Here is a 10,847-nt window from a genome sequence, read left to right as displayed (position 1 = left end):
TCACGGTATTAAAATATTTTATATCTTGCAGGATTTTATTTGTCTTTCAAATTACGCAAATGATAAACGAACGTCTTCTTCTTTAATTTTCAACAATGAAAATCACGCGATTCAATATGTGCTGAAATATGTGTATATCAATATTTTGTATTGCTTAAGTCAAATTTGCCCGCCATACAAAAGGTTGGAAGATTCTGCCACTCCTAATAAGTTTTATATTTCCTGTTTATTTTCATTTTAGAATTTGCGATGCATCTTATTCCCCGGGAAATCCATTTTCGATTTAAGTAGAATATGTTGCGTTTGCTTTCAGGAAAGAATTTTGTATGTTACGTTATTCATCTCTTTGATGTACGAATCATTTAATCAATTTCAATCTACATCCTATGTAAATACTCTGATCAGTTTGTATTATCATTGTATAAATAGCCCCATGAAATTATCTCTGTCTTGCGTTGTGCAAAAATAAACTCATTCCATAAACGAAAATAGAATTCCGAGTCACAACAGTTCTCAACAGTTGTCAGTGAGCTCGAAAACAGAACTAGCTATGATGAATGAAATGTAGTATGCGAATAACCCAATGAAATGTGGTATGCGATTTCTATACCAAAAACGTAAATTCAAAGTTTGAACGAAATTCATTCATGGGATGTGGGGTTCCCACCCCCTGGAAAGTATGAATGGGATAGCTAAAAATAAATACCCAACCTAGATAGATAAAATTTGGCTCATTGTTTTATGCCTAGAATTGTATACCTGTATCAAATATTTATGTTTATTATGTACATGAATTTTTCTAATGGAGACAGTCTCATAACATTAAAAATTTGATTCACCTTTCTACTAAGTTTCGCGATATTGTAAATTCTTTTTTATTTGTTTTAAAAGTCGCCTTTGGTGGCCAGCTGGTTGATAGGGATTAATGATTGCTAAAAATTTCAGTTAAATATTTTCTGTAACTTGGTCTTCGAGCAAAACGAGCTATTGGAAAACTTCATCATGGTGGGATGCCACAAAACACAATTTCAAGTCCGTCATTACATTCTTATCTCGATTCGAAAATTTTCTGTCTCCTTTCTCTCTCTCTCAAGAATGAGCAGTCCTTTAGTGTGTTTGAACTCTCTCTCATAAATTTAATTCAAATGAGATGAATTATCGCTTAATTTCTATTTAAAAAACTTTTCAATAGCTAACTCCTTGGGTGTTGAAAAGTAACTAACTCCAGATCTTCTAAAAAGTTTTCGTCAATTGCATTTTTTTCCACCTCTTTCATCGCCATAGTCTCAAATCCTTAAGCGATTAAAGCTAGAAATTTTATTTTCTTCACAATTCCATACAAAAGAAATCCATCCTCTAGCTTGCCTTATATTTTTTTTCTTTCACTTTATCATAAATAGCTGATTTTGAAAAGTACAGAATTTTATTCAAATAAATAGCTTTTAATTTTATTTGTAAAATCATATATTTCAGTAACCAATTTAGATAAATAAAAAAAAATTAATAAGGTGGCCGGAAATAAAATAAATTAATTTTCATCTTGCAATTAATAGAGAAAATGCTGAATTAAAGCAACTTATTTTAAAAATCAGAGTCGATGTGATTTTTATTTAGAAACAGTAGTGAATTTTTGACTAAGCAGCGGCCTAGATTCACTAAGCTGAGAGAGTGCCGTAGAGGATCGTTTTTAAAGCACTGTGACGCCATGGAACTGGTCTTCATTAGAAAAGTTCATGTACACAGTAAGCAGAACTTAAGTAAGGCAATTAAAATAATACATGTCTACAATGTCAATCAACGTGGCGGAGTCGCAGACATGAAGCTTATTCTCAACGATTCATCTAAAATTAAATATGGCCAATAATTCTGATAAATCAGCTAGTCGTTAAAAGCGACTAATAATAAAAATGAGCATGTATGTGTATGTGCGCTTTACAGGTTTACAGGTTTGCAAACCGATTGATTATAGCTATAGAATTTGATAAATATGTACCTTGGAGCATCTGAGAGGGATTTGTTTAAAATTTTAACTAGACATTTAATTAATTCAAAACTAAGCTGATTTTTGAAGTTTCTTCTCGGTATTTTCTGAAAATATTACTGAACATATAGGAATTTTGCACCGTTTCAAAGTTTAAAAAATTGATTTTTACCGTTGAAAAACTGTTATTGATATCAATTTTATAGTTGTACAAATTTTTTTCTTAATTTTGATTATTTTTTAAAAGTATTTATTTATTTTTTTGCTTATTTTCCAATTGTAAATTATCTTGTTTGGCTGAAATTCAAATGAAAACAAGTAACATACGTAATGCAATGAAATAATAGTATGCAATACATGGAAACCACAATATTGAAAAGAACTTAACTAATAATGTGTAATGATATTAAAGTCATTAATTTAATTCCAACCTTGTCACTGAAACAATTCGTCCTCCGAACGGCGTTTTTTTTTTTTTTTTTTTTTTTTTTCTTTCAGTCTGTAATTATTTTTTAGGAAGTGCCTCGGATTGACAAGTTTGCTCGTTTGAAGCAGTGCACACATGATCAGCATCATCAATGATATCGGAAGCATCTTCAATATTTTCAGGTACATTTTTGGGCATATCAGGAGAATTTATTTCCGAAGATACACTTGTTTTCCGTTTTTTGATGTGGATACACTTATCATAGATGATAACAGATTTCAAAGAGCTAAAGAAACGATAGCACACAGCATATCACAGAAGACATAACAATCAGTTGCACCAAACAGCCAATGAGATGCGAAAACGCATATCTGCTGAAAAGTTACAATTCAACTCAACGTAACGTCTCTGGAATGTGTGTTATAAAGATCACAAATCAAATCACACACACACACACACACACACACACACACACACACACACACACACACACACACACACACACACACACACACACACACACACACACACACACACACACACACACACACACACACACACAAAGATTTTTTTTGTTTGTTTATGAAACTGGTCAGAGAATTGAAAATTGAATAAAAAGAACAGATATTTCCATAATAGGAAAATACATATAAACTATGCAATATTTGCTAAGTGCTTTGTAACAAGGCAGCCAAAAATATCATTCTTGCCTCAAGCGAAATGAACTTTTTGATCACACCTTAGTTAAAAATATATGTCAATATATTGTACAGAGTATGGAAACTCTAAAACTTAGTAAAACAATTTAACAAAACATGTATAATATAAATACTTATTATAATGGAATTTGATACAATTAAATATATTTGTAGCTAAACAGATATAAATATGTCTCTTGCCACATTCTAAATAAACTTTAAACTTAACCTTGTCATTATATAAATAACAAAACATAAAATGTCTAAAATAACACACATAATGCATTTGAAGCAGCAAAATATAAAATATTAGTTATTACCTGTTGCACATTGTGCTGGCATCTAAAGTCACCTTTATAAACATTAAGGCGCCCAGTTGATTTGTGTGTTCTCTGAACACTCCACACTGTTTCTGCTCTTTGTTCATATTCTTTAATCCATTCCTAAAATATGTGTTACAGAAATGCAAGAAATAAGTATTCAAAAGAAATGTATAACTATTTATATATTTATAAATCTTAATATTAAGTTAATAACAAATATCAAGATTAATAATTAGATTGTTAATAACTATATGAATCTAAATATCTTAACAAATATAGCACATTTGCAGATAGACATCTTATAGTAATAATTTGAATACGAAATAAAAAAATAAATATCTCCTTGTGTTATTTTATTTTACATGATTATTCAATAAGAATTATAATGATTTCTATTCTGTTTAATGTCATCTAAATATCTTAATAAATATAATTTATTTGCATATAAATATTTTATGGTAATGATTTTAACAAGAAAATTTAATAAAAAAATTGGCCGATCATTTCCGGTAAAATAAAAGCTTCATTTTCAAGTCTTATTTTAATAGTACTTTACAGAAAAATTGCTACCTGTGCTGATTCTTTATTTACAAGATCAGAAATACGAAAAATAACTCTTTTCTCATCAATCTCAATTATTTTATAATTGTGTTTGTCTGGAAGATTTAATTTTTCCATTTTGAAAAATGGCAGGCCAAAAAGTACGTCGAAACTAAACAACAATGCAACAGGGTTGGAGCAGCTACAGCGTAATAAGTCTGTGCGAAAGAAATCGACCAATCAGAGCACGTCGGTATCCTTTGCCATAGACAGTCTGTACAATTTGCGAACTCGCTCTATTTTCAAATTAAAATCCTAAAGAACTTGTTCGCGCTGTTTGTGTACGTTAATTTTGCTTAAAAATGATTAATAATGTGAATAATCGATGCAATCATTATAAACGCTATCGACAGCGACATGAAGCTGAATATTTTGAAGCTGGCCGTGTTTATCGACAAAATAACTTACATGTAATTAATAGACTACAAAGAAACTATGTGTTTGTCTGGATTAATTACTGAAGACAGTAAGGATTTGTTTTTTGTTTTACACAGGACACAATTTCATTTTCGACTGGTTTTCGCCATGTCCATTAATAAGTCACCAGATCAAACCTTTTGAAGAAATTGGTCTTTATATCAATCAAAATAAACCAATTTTTGGACATGGTCAACTTTATGTTGCACTTTCAAGATGTCGCTCTAAACATGGTATTGAAGTACAAATAGTTGGTGCAAGAAACGAAAAAATATCAATGAGGAATACTGTATATTGGAAAGTTTTATAAGTAAATAGAAATATTTGTAATTCATTTTTTTAATTATAATATATTCGTAATTTTTAATCAGTTTTGCTTTTTCATTAATATTTAGTATAGAAAAATTCTTTGCTAATGCTAAGATTTGTGCGTCAAATTTGAATTCATTCGGTTTTAATATTTTTTTCGACCTACATTTTGCTTGCCCACAAATTTAAAAAGAACAAACAAACAAACAAAAAACCCATTTTGTAATTTTTATTAGGGTTGTATGAAGTGTATCATTATTGAAAATGTGATATGCTTTTCGTTATTATTCAGTATAAAACACTAATTTATTAATTTTTTGACTTTTTTTTTTCAAATTTATGCATAATTATCAAAATGCTTTAGCTCATAGTACTATGCAATGTACTAGTTTTTAATTACTAAAATGTATTAGTCGATAAATTATTTGAAAATTTTAGAAAGATAAATGCGTAGTAATTGTAGACGGTTGGCGACCGTAGGCCTTAGCCCCCTACTATTTATTTTACTTATTTTACTAAAGACTTACATAGATAACTTATTAGCACAGTAAGATTAATATACAGAATAGAAATTAATTTCCGTTTTTAGCCTTTTTTTCTGTCATGTCAATTTTCATTTCTCTCTATTGAGTTTTCGCTTTTTTAGAAATTACATTTTTTTGAATTAGTTGTGTCGAACAAAGACAAGCTAACGACAATCTTTTATTTCTAGAGACAGTTTTTTTTTAACTTTCCTATGAAGAAATAAATTTAGTACTTAGAAAAATCTTAATTATTAGAAAGAAAAAGTAAAAATGCATAATCGCCAGTTAAAGCTAAATTATGTTATTAAATTCGAGTGACTTAAATGTTGTTTGCAAAATAATATACGAACCAACTTTCGCCATTCATCCCTGCCGGGATTCGAACCCGGGACCTTTGGATTAGAAGTCCAACGCGCTATCCACTGCGCTACAGGGACTACGGAATGAGGATGATGTGATTTGAAGTCAAACAAATAAAAATAAAAACAAATATTTATATAGTTCATTGCTAATGGGAGCTGTTCTCTTCCACAAAATAAAATTCATTCAAAAGGAAGGCATTCTTAAATATAATTTTCTTGAATTTCACATTAACTTATTTACTTAAAAAGGCACATTTATGCTTTTATGAAATTTTGAATACAAAAGTTAATTTGAATACAAAAGTTTGAAACAAAAGTTAAAGTTTTTTATTCCGAAACATTAAAAAAAAAAAAAGGCTTGCATTCAAAAATAAACTTTAAATAACGCATAAAAGATTTCTTTATCATTTTTTTACAAATTTACACATGGTTTTTACCGCTCTCTCTCTTGTGTCGAAATCATATGTTTTGAGTTACATCTTATTTGCTTCTTATTTATAATTAATTTAAGAATTGAATTGAGAAGAATACAATATTTGCAAGATCTCTTGAAATGAAATAATTAAAATATACAAATTAAAAACATTAGAAGCATCAGTCGTATTTATTTGTACTCAAAATGTATGTATTTTAATAATTGGCCCAAAATTTTAAATATCTTGAAAATGCTACTTAATTTACCATTCTTTCAAAAAATGCTCAATGAAAATATTATTTGATTTGAAATACGGAAATAATATTCTTTTTTAAAGACGTTCTTATCTTTTCTTTTATATTGAAACTCTTTTCACATATGAAATCTAGATGGCAGCACGACCATTGCAGAAAACGTGTGAGATACGATTTGAAGATCACAAACTCACTTTGGATAAGAAATTCAAAGAAAGATAACGGATATATATTTTTTAAGAATTCATCTCATGAGAAGTACATAATGAAAAGAATAAAAAAGAATAATGCAAGCATCAAAAAAAAAAAAAAAAAAAAAAAACCGGATACTTTAAAGAACTTTGAAAGCGAATATTAATTTGATTAAACTAAATATTAAATCCAACGACATTTTAATCCAACCACAGGCTGTGTCGGATTAAAATGAAATTATTATTATTTTATTATTATTTACTAAAAGGTTATTTTGGGACTGTGTGTTATTATTCCAATCTGCGTGTTTGGGACTGCGTCGCTGTATATTTTAAATTATTCCAAATTTTAAAATTTATTTATTCATAATAATAGTTTGTATCGTTAAATTAGACAATTTTTTTTTCCATTGTTTGATTTTGAAATATGAATTTATTTGGATTGAAATCGCAATGCAATTTGTGCTAATTTGAAACTAAAAGTTTCATTTATTTATTCATTTAGAATCTATTCTTAAAATAATTCTGATCTGGAAAAAAAAATTTATGTTTCTGAATCAGAAGCATGAATAAATTTTTATTAGGTTTTGAATAAAAACATCATAACATTATCTCCCAAATGTAGCCGATTACTCGACATTTTGATTTTCTTCTACTATTTTTGAAGAAGCGTTACCGAATAGTTATTCTTTCTGCGAACATTTTAAAGCTATCATAACAATTTGATAGTAGGTTGAATGATTAAGGAGAATTTCTAGAAGAGTCTTATCTTAAAATTCAAAGAATTACATTTCAACTCTACCAGATGTAAAAATGATAAATTTATTCTTTTAGCCTTATCATGGAAATATTATTTTATTAACATGACCAACACTGGCATGTTGCAATAATGTTTTTTTTTTTTTTTCACCGCGTAATAAGCAGCATCGAATGAGAAAACAAAAATGTCCTTTCTCTTTGAAATTTGATATGTATACGTCAAAAAATATGATACGCATTGGCGAGTTTGATGCCAAATTGTGTTTATGAATGTACAGACGAGCAAAGAGGCATAGTTCCATAAATATATCCCCCCCTCTCAAATTCAAAAATTAAACATGAAATTTCATGAAAATCCCAAAAATGTTCTTTTTTCATTTCATTTCTTTTTTCTTTTTCTTTTTTACCATTACTTATTTTTATCTTAAAAGTAAAAATGTTATGTCAAAAGGAAAAATTAGATTCTCTAAATATGTCATTTTTGAAGAGAGAGAGAGAGAAAAATAAATAAATAAAAAAAACTAAGAATCGTTTTTTATTATAAGTTATTAAAAGTGAAATAATTGTACTAAGATAAAAATTCGCCAATTATATAAAACAGAATTTCTTTAATTTAGGGTATTGAGTACAAACGGAATCTTGTTAAGCATTATTGAGCCATCAAAATCTTCTCATTAATAATATTCTCGACTACGTGAATTTTATTAAAATTTCATTGCATTTCCTTCATTTTATTCGTTTATCAATTTATAGTGTAAGTTGAAATAAGGTAATTTATAGATGTCATAATTTGGAATAAAAATTACTTGGAATCCATAAATATCTTAAAGATATAGTGAAACTCTCAGAAAAATGTAATAAAATCACAGTTAAAACTGAACTCGAAAAAGATTTGAGAGACAGACAGTATCCCTAGACAGTATCCATTTTGAAGTCCCTTTTTTGATAAAAGGTCAGTTTAATTTCACATTTCCACAAACAGTTAAGTTTATCAACATGCTAATGATATATTTTAATCCAATTTATTATTTTAGTAATTTTATGAAAATATATGTTTATAGATAGATTTATATATGTTTTTATTTATATATTTTTCATTATGCATATACTTGGAAAAAATGGTTTACGAAATAAATTCTTGCAAATTTTTCCATAATTATTAATTATTAATTTTCTTACTAAAAAAAAGACATATAATCATTATGAAGAATTTCAAAAAAATAATGTTTGAAACAAGTATACATAGAAAGACAATTATTTTAAAAGGACATTTCAAGTGAAATGTTGCATTAAGTAGTTAGTTGTATTTTAATTTATTTGATAATGATTTTAATAATTTAATGTAAAAACATATTCTAGTCCAAATATTTTATACTTCATAGAATTTATATTTTTTTACAAGTTTATTTATTTGGCGAATAACATTTTTTAAATTTTAATTTTAATGCTTCGAAACTTTGCGTTCTCAGGCAATTCTACCTAATTGAAAATTTGTCGCTGTATCTATATAATGTAGTTCATTTTGTGGTTAGTCCAATAACATAATAATAAATAGGAGAATATATTTCCTCTTTTCGTTAACCTCTAGACTTCAAAATTTGATTCAAATTTATAATTTTGGGCTTGAGACCTCCAACATTTTATTATAAAAACATATTTAAACTTATCTTGCTTATTTTATTTTTGAATTGCCGTATTCATCAAATACTCGAATAATAGGTAATATATTTTTGACAAAGTTGTCCAAAATTTGTTTTAACCAATATTTTTGTGTAAAAATCACATCTAAAATTCATCTATTTAACTTGTTGCATTTTTAAATCATTATATTAAACTAATAAAGAATAGATAAATACATTAAGAAATTTCAAATAAAATTTGGTACAGATCTGAAAATAGTAATGAAACCATTTGCATAACTTCATCTGCCTATCTTGTTAAGTTTTTGAATCATCATTTTCACTGATAGATAGAACAACAAACAGACAGATAAAATTCCAAATAATTTTATATCGAGCTACCGATAATTTTTTCAGCGAGTTCTAAAATATAAATATCTATCAAAATGACGATGTGAAATTTTTTTTCGGAGTTACAATTCTTTTCCTTTGTATACTTCGCATGCAAAAGAAAAGAAGCCTTGACTTAAGATCTTTAAAAAAAGAAAAAGAAAATACATTTTTCTTATGTACTAATTTATTCCCTAAGAAAATTACCACCATATTTATGTGTCTAAACTGAACCCTAGAAAAGCAATATCTTTCGATCGCAAACGATTTCTTATGGATATGATTTGTTACTTCCAAACGAAGGGAAAGAAAACGAGCGGAGCCACCTGGCCCTTGAAAAATTCGAAACCCGGAAATACGCGGCTCGGCAAGCAGATGGAGAGAAAGGGCTTCTCGACGATTGACCGGTGACCTTGTCAGTCGCGAAGGGATGGCTCATTATGCATTCGTCCGAAGAAGCTCTTCTGCAAGCAGGTGTAATTGTCTCTGATAGTATCTCGAGTTCATCTCAATATTGCAGAGGAACAGTTAAAATTGTATTTTAACCATTCGTTTGTATAAGATAGTATTTATTCTTAGATTTTATTATTTCTTCGTTTACATAATTGAAATGAATCTCTATTATTTAGTTCTGAGAGTTTTTTTTTTTTTTTAAAGACGTTTAAAAAATAAAAAGCTCTTTTTTTTCTTCTTTTTTTTTGTGAATTGTTCTGTAACGAATTGTTCTGTATGGTTCGAGAAATTCCGATCAAATGAATGAGGCTTAATTTTCACATCCTCTTCTGTTGTAACTTTTAATCTTTTAATGCAAGAAAGAAAATATAAAGTTTTTATTTAACTTGTGCAATTAAAATGATACAACATTAATGATATGAAACATTGTAATTACAATAAAAACCTGAAAGAATAGTATTTATTTATTTTTGCTTTCTGCTTTCTTATGTACGAAATATAAAAATATACTGTAATTGTTAAAACATTTGTCCCCAGGATAATGTCAGATTTACACGCTTTAGGTAATAAAATATTAATCTCAAGTAATGTTTTTTTTTTTTTTCTTTCAATAAAGTAAAAGTGAAAAAGGTTATTGAAAACGAATTGCAATTTAGTGCAGTGACTATAGTAGGCACTAGTGTGACGTTAATGAATTGGAAAAGTAATTTTTCCCTAGTGCCTAATTTAAAACCTTCTAGAAAAAGGCGAAAAAATAAAAGAAAAAAAATTCTCCTTTCCAGTAAAGATAATATTTTACATTTGTTTATTTTAATTGCGACTATATTCGGAAAAAGTTAAAGAAAAATGCTCGCAATTTTATCATTCCTTTTCTATACAGTTTATAAACAAGATAAGTTGTTACGTTTCTTGGATTTCTGTAATATGACGATTACGAGGAAGCTTCAATTTTCATTTTTGGATTTTCTCTTGAGAAATTAAATAGTTCCTCAATTATTTCTAGAATTTTCATTGCTGAGTAATTGGGAATTTAATTTTCACTCAATAAAAATTATATTTTCCATGTATTTGAAACATTTGGTTAAATAATAAGCAATGATATTATATTTAGAAACATGTTAGTTT

At 27.7% G+C, this 10,847-nt stretch overlaps 1 non-coding gene across 1 annotated transcript; it reads right to left on the bottom strand.

The window, feature by feature from the left end:
- Positions 1-5,643: 5,643 nt before the first annotated feature.
- On the bottom strand, positions 5,644-5,716 carry Trnar-ucu (transfer RNA arginine (anticodon UCU)). The gene has a single exon. It is a non-coding gene; the product is annotated as a tRNA-Arg (tRNA).
- Positions 5,717-10,847: the final 5,131 nt, after the last annotated feature.

The sequence above is a fragment of the Argiope bruennichi genome, chromosome 3 (assembly GCF_947563725.1).
Source record: "Argiope bruennichi chromosome 3, qqArgBrue1.1, whole genome shotgun sequence".
Classification (NCBI taxonomy): Eukaryota; Metazoa; Arthropoda; class Arachnida; order Araneae; family Araneidae; genus Argiope; species Argiope bruennichi.
This window is presented reverse-complemented; position numbering and strand designations above follow the sequence as displayed.